Here is a 13,716-nt window from a genome sequence, read left to right on the forward strand (position 1 = left end):
CCTTTCAAAAAATTTACTCGTGGGAGAACAATTTATTGAGTTCCAGCCATTTTTCCAGGACGGAGCTAGATGCTGGCTTTACCTTGGTGAATAAAATGGACACCTTCTATTCTAGCAGAATATACAGACATAAAATAAAATCATAACAAGCACAGAGTACGAAGAGTGCTAGGAAGGAAGCACAATGGGGTGTTGACAGAAGAAAGGGAGGGGAAGCTAATTGGAATGTCCAGGGGAGACTTTTGCCTGAGAACATGTCGGAGTGGCTTGTGAACACGGAGGCCCTGAAAGAGAGGACGGGGTGACAAGTCTGAGAAGCTGGAAATAAAGTCTGCAAGGCTGCATTTTAGTCAGCCATGGAGCAGCTGAGATGTCAGACCTACCCATATCCCCTCGGCCCTCAGTGGTCCGGAGTACGGTGCCGGCTTTCCCGGGCATGTTGGGTCCATATGGGGCAGGCTAGAGGTGCCAGAGAGTTGATGTCCCAGGAGCTGTTCTCAACCCACAATGAGTGGGTGTTGGTGGGTTTGTTGGAAGGTATATTTGGTGCTCCCGGGATTCCTCGGGGAGGATTGAGCCTCAGTTACCCACTATGGTGAGCTGCTTGATAACGTGCCTTTTATTGGCTTTCTTCCCTTTGCTATCTTCCATCCCCAATCCTTTATCAACCCCCTTCCACAGAAGCTACTCAAACTCATCCTTATGTCAGGCCTCATTTGGAGGAACCAGCTGAAGATCAGCGGGCAGGGGGGTACAAGCTGAGGTTGGAGATGTAGGCCACGCAGCACCTTGCAGGCTTTGTAAAGAAGTTTGCATTCGTTCTAATGGACAAATACTAGTAAACTGTTGAACAAAATAGATCCAGAGACATAGAAGCATGTCAAATCCCAGAGGGAAGGCGGGAGTGGGAGGTGGGTGGGAAGAGATCAAGCAAAGAACTTGTCTGCATGTATGCATAACCCATGGACACAGACAATAGGGCGTTGGAGGCCTGGGGTTGAGGGTGGGGGCAGGCTAGAAGGGATCAATGGGCGAGGGGGGAAAAGGAGACCCATGTAATACTTGCAGCAATAAAGATTATAAAAAATAATTGCAACAGGAAGCCACTGAAGGCTCTTAAGAAGACAGGGACTTGATTAGCTTTAGGTTTTAGGAAGGATACTCTTAAATGTAAGTTGGCCTTAGAATGATGGATTTAGAAGACATCTTAGAGACAATGTATTTGAACCCTCCCTTTATAGGCAGAGAAAGTGAGAGCCACAGAGGTAGGGACTTCCCCAGAGCCACACGGCGGTAGAGAGAAGACTAAGTTAGGTCTCAAGACCAGTCTCCTGCCCGTGTGGGACTCAGGGCTGGCTTTTGGCTCTGATAACCTCTTAGAGCTCGTCATCTAAGACAACATTTGCTAAGCAAAGGAACGTGGGTTTTGATGGCAGCGTTGTGCGGGGGAGGACGGCATTCGCTAATTACCACATCACGTCAGACAGCTGAAATTGCAGGGAGACTCACGGTTATGACATGGGCCCAGCTATTAAGGATGGAAGACACTGAAGGGTTTTGCTTCGTGGTATCAGGATCGGGCATGATAATCGCTTGCAAATATTTGTGGAGGTGCAGACAGTGGGGAGGGAGAGAAATGACTTAGCTTAGAGCAGTGGAGGAAAGCTGGAAGTAATGAGGTGGAACAAAAGGGAAATTGTAGCTGAAGAGCGGGAAAGGTCTCTTTTCAATGAGAACCAGTTGGATATGTTTACACACAAACCCAATTGTCGGAGTGAACCTTATGAAATGTTTGAGGGAAAAAAAAGAATTAGAAAGCTTTGCACGAGCACATATCTCTTGTGTTTCTTGAAATTATTTTCTCTTATCCCCCCACTTTTCAAACGTATTATTTGCTGTGTGTCTGAGATGCAATTATTTCAAATCATTTCACAACAGAAGATGTGCAATGCGGTTTGGTCAGTTTTCTGATCGACCAACTCAAAGTTCTCTCTTAGCAAACAGAGATGACTAAATTATTGGGCTACAAACCAACTGTTCACTAATTATATTTCAATCGCTGATTGTCTGGGACATCGAGAGAGAAGATAGCACCATTGCTAATCCTTTTTTACAGAGTTTGAACACTGGTGCAATTTTAAACCATAAAACAATGTCAAGGTTCGTGAAATACTACATAGTCACAGGAAGATAAAAATTTCCTGTGTGAATTCAAATGGCTAATGTTAGATTCAAAACAAAGCAGAAAAACGAATGACTGCATTCTCTAAGTGTTGTCAGTGGGTTTAAGTCAGCGGTTCTCAACCTGTGGGTCGCGACCCCTTTGGGGGGTCGAACAACCCTTTCACAGGGGTCGCCTGAGACCATCGGAAAACACATATATAATTACATATTGTTTTTGTGATGAATCACTATGCTTTAATTGTGTTCAATTTGTAACCATGAAAATACATCCTGCATATCAGATATTTACATGACGATTCATCACAGTAGCAAAATTACAGTCATGAAGTAGCAACGAAAATAATTTTATGGTTGGGGGTCACCACAACATGAGGAACTGTATGAAAGGGTCGTGGCATTAGGAAGGTTGAGAACCACTGGTTTAAGTGGTCATTATTGAATAGGATTCCCTGGCAATGAAGGCTATTTTCCCTCATTTTGTTTGGATTTGTTGGATATGCCAACATCCATGATTTCACTGCCTATTAAAGAGCCACAATCCGTCCGTCCAAGGAAAAATCCCTACCAACCCCGGATCCCTTCTGTTTAGGGAGGTCCTCTGAGGAGACCGTGTCGCAGATGGGAACCTGGAGCTCCTCTATGTGCCTGACCCTCCTCCTGCCTTGTTCTGAGGTTCATCCTTGAATGTAATTTCTTCGCACACTGTTTGCTTTGTCTGCAGTTAAGAGCCAGCAAACTAGATGCCATAACGATTGTCTCCTTTAGACCATGCCCATTTGATGGCGGGCTGGGCTGGAAGTACACTCCACATCATCCTAGGAAAAAGCCGCCGAAAGAGGCCTGTCCTCACACCGCTGGGTGAGTCCTGCTCCAAGTGATCTACATGAAGCGACAAAGGGCAGAGGAAGCGAGCACACGTATTTGACCGTGGACCGGTTGAAATACCGCTTTGATGCACGCAAATCCCTTTATCATCGACCCCAGGAGATGTTCTATGTCACCATCCCAGCGAAGGTGTCTTAGCTGTAAGGAGCGGAAACCCACAGGAAACCAGCTGAAACAGGACAGGGAGCATGTTAGACGTACACAGGGGTATGTGGCAGAATCCGCAAGGCGCTGGGAGTAGGATCGAGGAAACCACCCAGAACTAGGGATGATTCTTTTGGTTTCTCTGTGGCGTCTCTCATCTCTGCCTTTCTCTCCGTAACCTCCGCACCCTCTTGCAGAAGCGCGGCTCTCTTTGCTTCTCTGTGTGTCTGCCCTACAGCCCTCCCCTGCCATGCGGACAGGTAGGAAGTGCTCTCTCTGTATGGTTTTTGTGTGCATTTCTCGGATGATGAGTGACGCTGAGCGTCTATTGGCCATCTGTATGTCCTCTTTGGAGAGATGTCTATTCAGATCCTCTGTCCAATTTTTTTTTTCTTTAAATTGGATTGTTCGCCTTTTTGGTGTTCAGCGACAGGTATCTACTTTTGTCATACTGAGTCTCGGCTGTATATTGTACCAACTCTCATCCTTTACTCGTCAGTTTCAAGGCTATTTGGTGGAGGCCTTGCCTGCTTCCCCCTCAGCCCAGGAGACTGCTGCGTTTGTAACATTTATGACTGTGCTCAGAATTCCATCACCGAGATGGTATGCCACCAATAGTGACTGGCCAGTACACGTTTGCGGAATAAATGACGGAGTATTCCCTGCTCTGTCATACTGAGCTCTCTCTATGGGGCTGATTAATGAACTGTAGAGCCAGCTCAACCTCAGTCTCAAAATTCAATAGTCAGACCTAAAATGTGGTCTTCATCAATTGTATTTGCTGACACCACCTATGTCGGTTCTTATTTTTATTTTTTATAAGGTAATCCAAGGTCGTGCTTTCCACATTAGTCTTTGAACATGTATAATAAATATTTATTTATTTATTTCAGAGAGGAATGGAGAGGGAGAGAAACATCGATGATGAGGGAGAATCATGGATGGGCTGCCTCCTGCACGCCCCCTACTGGGGATCCAGCCTGTAACCCAGGCATGTGCCCTGACCAGGAATCAAACCATGAACTCCTGGTTCATAGGTTGACGCTCAACCACTGAGCCATGCCGGCCGGGCTGTTCTTATTTTTTATGGCAGCCCGTGTTTGCACACATGTTGAAGTCTAAGTCACCTCTCGTGTGTGATCTGAAAAGTGTCCTGTCTCTCTTCCCTGCCATGCAGTTGTTTTTCAATCATGTTTCACTTCTGCCTGTTGTAACGTGAGTTCCAGGAGGACAGGCACCTTGTCTATCAGGTTTCTGTGATATTCCCAGCACCCACACGAGTCCACAGCAGGCCCCAGCTACCTAGTTATTGTATGAGTAAATGACTGTTGATGACTAATTTAATTGTTCAGGGGACTGTCCTTGATATGGATATGATCAACATGAGTCATGCGGAGGAGGAAAAGTAAATTAGCTTCTACTGCCCTTCACGTTTAGTTTAAGTATCCCAAGATGGAATAAGAGCCATATCCAATGTATATGTCAGCCTTGCTTCCCAAACAGCCCCTTTTCACTATGGCAGTGGTCGGCAAACCGCGGCTCGCGAGCCACGTGCGGCTCTTTGGCCCCTTGAGTGTGGCTCTTCCACAAAATACCGACTTCTGCGCATGGGCCACGAAGTTTCAATCGCACTGTACGTGCACGCCTGCACGTGGTATTTTGTGGAAGAGCCACACTCAAGGGGCCAAAGAGCCGCACGTGGCTCGCGAGCCGCGGTTTGCCGACCACTGCGGGGATCTCTCACTCCTCACATCCTAATCTCCCTAATATCCAGCGTGCTATTCCCTGGGCACTGGACTGTCTTGCTGCAACTTTCAGTTCAGAGGGAGACACAAATTGAGACTCGCTAGGGACCTGGGACCCAAATGTGCATTTACGGCTCCTCACGTTACCCTCCTTGGCGACGGGGATTGTTGAGGAGCATAAATGAAGACATTCTAGTTCAGGTTTGATCTCAAACCCCATCTGCATTCCCAGACAAAGCGCGATCTGTGTTGCACTGGGATTGCACAATAGGACGGGGAGCCTTGTGGCTTACGTTACTTGGAGTTGATTTAAATTTTTATGAACCCAATACCTCTGAAAGGCAATAATCAACATGAAACCGCGGCAACTATTTTCATTTTGAAAACATCAGAATGGGACCTCATTACATTTCCAGTGAGCGACTCAAGAGGTAGGCGGGGAAGGCCAAGGATAGAACTCCATTTTGAAAAAAAAAAAAGATAAATAAATGTCTCAAACTAGCCAGGAAAGCCATGGAAGGAAGTCCAGAGCCAGAGGTGGCAATGTTCAATCACGCTTCCAAGTTCTTTTAATTAAGGATGTCTTGGGAGTGCAGGCGGCGCCGGGCCATACATATGTATCTATCATAAACAAGATGTATTTTGCGGCAACGGATTTGGGCTTTGGCAGGGACTTGATAGGGAGATCAAAGTGCTCGCTGGCATTAGGAGGATTTAGATACATTTGTCATAGGCAGCTGTTATGCTAATCTCATTTATGCAGTTGTCAGCTGATCGGCCCTGATGAGCCAGCTGAGTGGGCAGGTCATTATTCCACCCCTATTGTGATAAGTGTTATTTATGATTGTCAAACGGTATTAATGTTCGATTCAAAGATGGGGAGTGGGCACCATCTACACCAAGTTCATCCATTCATGGTCAACTGCCACAAAGGGAATCGCTGAATTCCAGCCAAACGAACTTCATTTCTGGGTGAAAAGAGAATAATGGCTCTCATTTGCATATGTTTTAAAAGGGTAATGAAGTAATATGATGTTTATCCTGGTTGGAGAGTGGTAATTTTCACTGGCGGGCCTCCAGCCTCCTCGGAGCCATTGTGAGGCACTTACCCGTTGGGTTGGTGTGGGAGGACTTTTCCAAGCAGCAGGTGTTTTGGGCTGGGGGTGAGGGGAGGGGGGTGGGGCGGGGGGGGGCACGATGATTTATTCATTAGCCCCCAAATGAGCAATCTGGACATCTATTTTTTTCTTCATCCTCCTCCTCAGAAATGTATTGATAACTAAATTCCCCTCCCTCGTCCCCCCACGATGGTGATATCCCCTAATTTTCACATCCCCTTTGTGGCCTTTGACAATTTAATTAGGTGAAATCCCTAACCCGTCACTCAATTCATTTCGCCTACCCTTTTGTTGTGATCAGATCTGCTGCTTCCACTCCATCGACACTGCTCTCTGTTCAGGCCTGGTGTCTTGGAATGGGGTGTCGCTTTCCAGTTAGGGTAACGCGAGGAAAACAGTAAAGGTGGGCTCCCGACGGCTGAGGGCTTGTTCTTGAGCGTTTTGTGAAATTTGCTCATCTGAGCTCCGAGCTGTTAAAGATGGTGCCCCTGTGTCAGCTCACTTGCAGAGAGCTGTCCCCCTTCCAGTACAGCTGCGGGTGAGTGCCGCCTGGCTTATTTTTCTTGCGTTAAAAATACAGATAACCCAATGATAGCTCCTCCCCAGCTCCCCAGCGCTTCACCTCATGATTCACTAGTGCAGTGAGAACACTTTCCGTCGCTTGCTAAATAATATTCTGTTTCTGAGGACTTCATCTTCTTTTTATGTTTGCTCTGAAAAAAAAAGGGATTGACTCAACATATTTCAGAGCTTTCTATGTTGCTGATTCGCCATGTCTCTAGAACAAGCCTGTCACCATTCAGGATCCAGTTTCTCTCTTCTTCAGGGCTTGATAAAAACGGGGCAGGTGCCTTTGTTCAGTGGGGGAAGACATGGATCAGAAGTCTTGTTGCCCTAGCTGGTTTGGCTCAGTGGATAGAGAGTCAGCCTGTGGACTGAATGGGTCCTGGGTTCAATTCCGGTCAAGGGCACATGCCCGGGTTTTGGGCTCGATCCTCAGTAGAGGGTGTGCAGGAGGCAGCTGATCAATGATCCTCTCTCATCATTGATGTTTCTCTCTCTCCCTCTCACTTCTTCTCTGAGATCTACATATATATGTATATATATAAAGAGTTTTGTTAATCCTTGAACTCAAAGGACTCGATCTTCTCGCCCGGTATGCAACGCAGCTTTATTGGAATTCAGAATTGTCCGTGGTATGATTTAACCCTCCATGTTTCCCCACAAACCAACAGAATGCCTGGCACCGAGGGCCCTCAAGGAATATTGGTTGAATAAATGAATGGACCTCAGGAAGCTCATAGTCTAGTTCAAGGGTTGACAAACTTTTTCGGTAAAGGACCAGGTACACAGGAAATACCTTGGGCTTTAAGTGCCATGTGGTCTTTCAATTATTCGCCTGCTGCTGGTGGGCGAAAGCAACCACAGAGCATACATAAGGCAATGAGTGTAGCCAGGTTTCAGTACATTTCTGTTTACGGATGCTTACATTTACATCATTTTCATGTGCCACGAAGTGTTAGTTTTATTTCTTCCCAACTAAGGAAAAAATGTAAAAATTATCTTTAGGTGATGACTATACAAAAACAAATGGGCTGGATTTGAAAAAAATACAAATTACGTTTAATTTTATACTTTTCAAGGTTATTGTCTGAATTAGTTACAGAGAATGCGGGAAAGTGACTTTGCAGTCTTTTACCTTTCATGTTAGTTTACACTGGGCCTCCCAATAATGAACTACGTATAAATACTTGATGCCTATACAGTGAATGATGAATGGACAAGGGAATATTTGGTCGTGTGAATCAATTTCCTTTTAAAAATCAATTTAAAGTAGTAAGTAAAATAAGGCACACCACAGTTTTCATTATGGAGAATGATGATGGGGCTTTGAGATCTTAGCTTCTTTGCCATATTTATCATTTCAGTGCTAGAGTCCCATCCCAGAGCGGGTAACGAGGATAAGTTTAAGAAGACTGAGATGACATCACATTAGAACTGACACGTCTAGGATTAATCTTAACAACTTGTGATTTTAATTTTGGTGCAAATGTACTTAAAATGATCTCTTGTCACCATCTCTTATTAAACATAATGAAACTGGATGATATTCTAATAACATGGAACTCTTTGGGTAGTCGCTGAGGTTGGTATGAAAAGACTTTTCAAGCCGAGAAAACAGTGGATCATTTTCTGAAAGAAAGTATTTGGGGAGCTTTGAAGAGCTGAGTGTTTCATTCATCTCACACACTACATTATCACTCACGCCAGCAGGTAATTTAGAAGGTATTCTGTGTGTTATAAAACTGGAGTGCAATTAATGGGGTGGGGTATCAAGGACATTTTAGCCATGAAGGAAGCAAGACTAGAGAAAAGATCATGTCACTGTAATTTGGTATCCATGTTCTTGGGTGATTTTTATTATTAGCAGGCCATGAAAAATCCTAGGTCCCAAAAACATGATAATTAAAGTTACTGATATAACTAGCTCATTGAATTTCTCTTCTTAGATCTTCCTTGTCTTCCTTCTTCCTTCCTTCCTTCTTTCCTTCCTTTTTTCTTTCTAACTTGGGTCTCAAAACTGTGGCATGATCTTCCTCTTGGATCTTTTTTTCCCCCCTTTTTCCAGATGAGAACAAACATTATTTTGGGATAGAATGATATTACACAGTAGGAAACAGAAATAGCTGCTCTCATTTTTCCTCATGGTGGAGTAATAGTTGGCCTGAAAGCTTGCTACATCCCCGACATCAGCTAATTTAGAGACTTTCTGTGTTCAGTTCATATATCCTCTTTGACGTTCTTAAAAAGAAAACAAAACTTGTAGATTTTTTTATAGCATTCTTTTGGCTCCAACTTAGGTCACTCTCTCCTCTGTCCTTAACCTTATTTTCAAATGTAAATTATGTTACTACAACACACATGTAGTGAATGCCTACTAGCTGTCAGGTGCCTGCTGGGTATGTGAGCTGCTGAGAACAGAAGAAGAATCAATGTTTGCTACCGGAGCTCATTGCTTAGTGGGAAAAACAGAGAAGTCAACTAATAATTCTCAGATGATCTGATAAATGTTATAAAAGCCTGTGATCTCGCCCAGCCGGCATAGCTCAGTGGTGGAGCGTCGACTTATGAACCAGGAGGTCATGGTTCAATTCCAGGTCAGGGCACATGCCCAGGTTGCAGGCTCGATCCCCAGTTGGGGGCGTGCAGGAGGCAGCCGATCCATGTTTCTCTCTCATTATGGATGTTTCATATCCCTCCATTTCCTCCTTTCCCACTGCATTCTGTACTTGGATAGGGACCAGCCTTGCTGGAATCTGTCAGTTCTACCATTTACTGGGTGACTTTCATTTCTTCTGATTTTAGCTTTTATCCCTTCAGTCTGGATAACTTTGTACTAAGAAACTTGTCTGCTCCTCCTTTCTTGATTGCTTACAATCTACTCGTTTTTGGTATCTACAATCACGGGGTGCCTCTATTTGAACAATGGCTTGCTAAATTTATCAGCATTTCCATAAATGAGTTGACTTGAAGATGCCCCCAACTCGACATTAGGATTCTAATCAGCACATTAATGACTGGGTGCAGAAATGAGCCTATTTGCAAATTGCCAGATTAGATTTGTCCTTGTTTAACTAAAAGCTTTAACTAAAAGCAGGGCTTAAAATACTGAAGACAGTAAAGCCTCCTCCATGATTGAACATTCCTTGGTCAAATTGTGCTTTAAAAGAGTTTAAGAGCATGTTCATTTTTTGTTGAGAGATCAGGCCTAACACAATGGAGTAAAGTTTAAATAGTCAGATAGGTCATCATGTAAAAATAATGTTGTTAATATAATGTTGGGAAGTTTACTTTCTCTGCTGACAGAAATCTTCTGACTTTAAAATAAAACCGTGAGCCATGATTGATGTATTTTTTATGTGTCCGCTCAAGTCCTGCCTGTTTAATTGGGCTCAGTCAATTTCCATGTGTCTCCTATGACATTTCCATCCTACAGCTGTCAAGACAAAGAAAGAATTAATATCAATAATCCAGTGATCAGATTTAATCGGTCAGATTAGTTGTCATTTAAACTACAAAGACACAGACGGAAAAGAGACTCTCGTCAATTTTCCTTTCTCACGCACTAGCGTGAGATGGCTATTCATATGTGTGTAAAATCACACCTTCGAGTGGATTTTATTGCATTCTTCATGTTTTCGAAAACAAGGTAAACCGCGGTGTTAAAAGAAACTCTCTTCTCCCACATGGCGTGTTGTCTCCTCTTATTTAATTTCCCGAAGATCTGGAGGCAGCCTGAGCAGCTACTGATTTCTGTCCTCAGAGGTTTCCATTTCTGCACGTCTGTTTTAACAAGCGTTGATGGATATGCCATTTTCTCAGTGGCGAAGGCACTGCTGCCTTTACTGTGTGGATTGAGAAATAAAGAGAGAAAGCTGGAAAAGAGTGATGATAACACCCCGCCACAATGAAACGACTCTACCCCATCCGTGTTCAGTACTTCCCACGCTGCCCACGCAGTCATGCCACGTGCTCTGACCACCGTTTAACAGACCTGCGGAGTCATGGGAACAGAGAGCTCCAGCGCCTTCCTGCTGTTGCACAGTGACTGCGGCAAAGCCCTGTTGTATTGCCGTAGTGTTATTATTTTTAATCCTCATCCCAGGGCATGTTTTTATTGGTTTTTAGAGGGAGAGAGAGAAAGGGAAACACTGATGTGAGAGAGAAGCATCAATGGCTTGGGTCCCCTATACTTCCTGACCGGGAATCAAACCAACAACCTTTTGGAGTGTGGGATGATACTCTGACCAACTGAGCCACCTGCTCAGGGTTGTATTACCTTATCCTATATAATAAAAGGCTAATATACAAATCGACCGAACAGTGGAAAGACCGGTCACTATGATGCGCACTGATCACCAGGGGGCAGCGCTCAACGCAGGAGCTGACCCCTGGTGGTCAGTGCGCTCCCACAGCGGGAGCGCTGCTCAGCCAGAAGCTGGGTTCACGGCTATCGAGCACAGCAGTGGTGGCAGGAGCCTCTTCCACCTCCCTGGCAGCGCTAAGGACCCCTCAGGGGATGTCCGCCTGCCAGCTTACGCCCGTTCCCTGGGTCCTGGACTGTGAGAGGGCGCAGGATGGGCTGAGGGACCCCCCCCCCCCCAGTGCACAAATGTCGTGCACCAGTCCTCTAGTTTTAAGATAAATCCCAATGGCCAGAAAATAAACTCTAAGGAAGGATGTTGTATAAAGCAGTGTGTCCCCCAAAATGCTCTTCAGGACATTCATCTGGTGAGGGGTCCTGAGGAAAAGGGCATCACACAGACCAGAGTTGAACCCTGGCTTTGTCACTTGGTGGTGGGATAAGAGCATGTTATTCATCTCTCTGGGCCACAGTTTCCTCACCTGTAAATTGGGGGGGGGGGGGGGGGCGGGGGTTACACTTCCAATCTCACGACATTGTTGTGAGGACAGAATGGAATGTTGCTGCTCTTAGAATGTAGTCGTTCCTTTATAAAGGTGGCTGTTATGATCATGGCTTCTTTCTAAAGAGACGGGACAACATTGTGCCCAGCAGACAGCTATGGAGGGGACCTCCCTCAGTCCTGGGTACTCAGCCAGACTTGGCGAGTGTGGTTGGCTTGTCTGTGTAATTAGTTAGAATGTTGATCTCATGACGTTATCGGTCTGTTAAGCTCAATGGAAACCAAAAGCAGAAAAAGGATTAACAGAGAAAACTTACATAAATAACGTCTAAGAAATGCTTCCAAGTACATCATGTCTAATGTAAATCAATGGAGTGCTGGCTCACCGAACCAGCTGGACACAGCCGTTCCCACCTCTGTATTCTTTATGTTGGCTGGTGGGAGCATTTACACCCCTGAAATCAGTACATTGTACAAATCCCAGCTTTCTCCCCCCCACCCCCCACTAGAGAGCTGATTGTTAAACATTTTCCAGCACAATACTGTCACTACACATTAACACAATCCTTTCAACAACACTGTGAAATAGCTACTATTATCCTTATTTTTATAATAGGAAACCAAGGCCCAGAAAAGCAAAGTAAATTGCCAAAAACTGTGCAACTAGCAAGAGGCAGAGCCCAGATTCAAGCCCAGGAACTCTGCCTGTAGACAGGACCAAACTCTTACCCACCCCAGCTGACTGTCTCTCCACACCTACCGCCCTATCATCACGTGGTTTCTATCTCTTGGGAGATGAGCAGTAGATACACGATGCATTAGGGAATGAGGCAGTACTAATGCATGCATGCATCCATTCATTCATTCGTGTATTCAACAAATCTTTCTGAGTGCCTTCGATGTAGCTCACTGTTTGTAGGAAATTCAACCTGACAAAATAAGTGAGTGATATGTAAAACCCACCTCCCTACCCTCTGTCCCCCAAACATACTGCGAACTTCTTGAGAACACAGACCATACCTTGGTCATCTCTCCTCCAGAACTGACATGGAACCTGACACATCATAGTTGTCAAATAAACGAATGAAAGAGAATGAGGGGGGAAGGCGGCCTCATGGGAACATATCGCGTGGCATGTTGCATACCGTGTCCTCCTTTTCGGGGAGAGAGGGGCTCTTGTACCAGGCAGGCTCTGTGGGCTCCTTTCCGGCAGGGCTGGCTTCTGCTGCGTGCTGTTCCATGATTTGTTGAAGAGTTTGGTTCCTGAGCTAAGAGGCCCTCAGCTTGGGTCTCCTGGGATCTCTTTGTCATTCAGACCGTATAAGTTGACCCATGAAAGAATATAGACTCTGAGATATTAGAGTCAGTTCTCTCTCCGATGAAGACAGATGTCAGGGGGGAATGGCCAGGCCAGGCGGTGTCACAGGTGAAATGTCAGGCTGGGAGAGGGGCCAAGGCGGGACTAAGGGGTGAGTGACATGGGCTTAAAAGTTCCTGTCGAATTCAGGACATCTTTTTTTTTTTTGAGAGCAAAAGAGATGCGATTAACCATTACCCTGGGACAGTAGCCATACGCCCGGAGGATCCCAGGCAAATGGCAATGAGCAGTCACCCTATTTAAGGGTCAAATAGGGAAGTATTGCAAATGAAAGATAGCCCATGATTGGTTAGAAGAAGCTCTGCCCAGATCTAAGGTATCAAAGTTCTCATTTTAGCTCTGCGTCCTTCCAGCTTGTCACCTGTGAGCCCCTTATTTCTTATCTTGGGCATTAAAATAGATCAGCAGTTCCCAACCATTTCCCTCCCCTTAGTGGAATATTTCTTTTCCAATCATTCTTCCACCAGACCGTTTTGGAAGGTCTCCAAGCACTCTCATAGCTTTGGGAGTGCTGAGTGGTAGCAATGAGATTAATGTTGTTTCCTTATCCTTCCTCATTTTTATTTTATCCTCAGGACAAGCAGATATTCATAGATGACTCAGCATATGAAAGAGAGCTCAGAATCAGCTCCTTCATTTACCAGTTAGGACACTGAAGTTCAAGAGGGTGAAATATGTCCAAGGCCATGCAGCCTTGGACACAGGAAATCATATTAACACAGGACACCAGAACATGCTTAAAAAACATAAGAACTTTAAACTATTTGTACTCGTAGTCATGATCATTGTGGAAAATATAGGAAAGCCAAGCAGGCCCCCCAAAAAGCAAGAGGATG

This window comes from Myotis yumanensis, unplaced genomic scaffold (assembly GCF_028538775.1).
Source record: "Myotis yumanensis isolate MYYU_CA2020_CCGP unplaced genomic scaffold, mMyoYum1.0.hap1 SCAF_18, whole genome shotgun sequence".
NCBI classification, from domain to species: Eukaryota; Metazoa; Chordata; class Mammalia; order Chiroptera; family Vespertilionidae; genus Myotis; species Myotis yumanensis.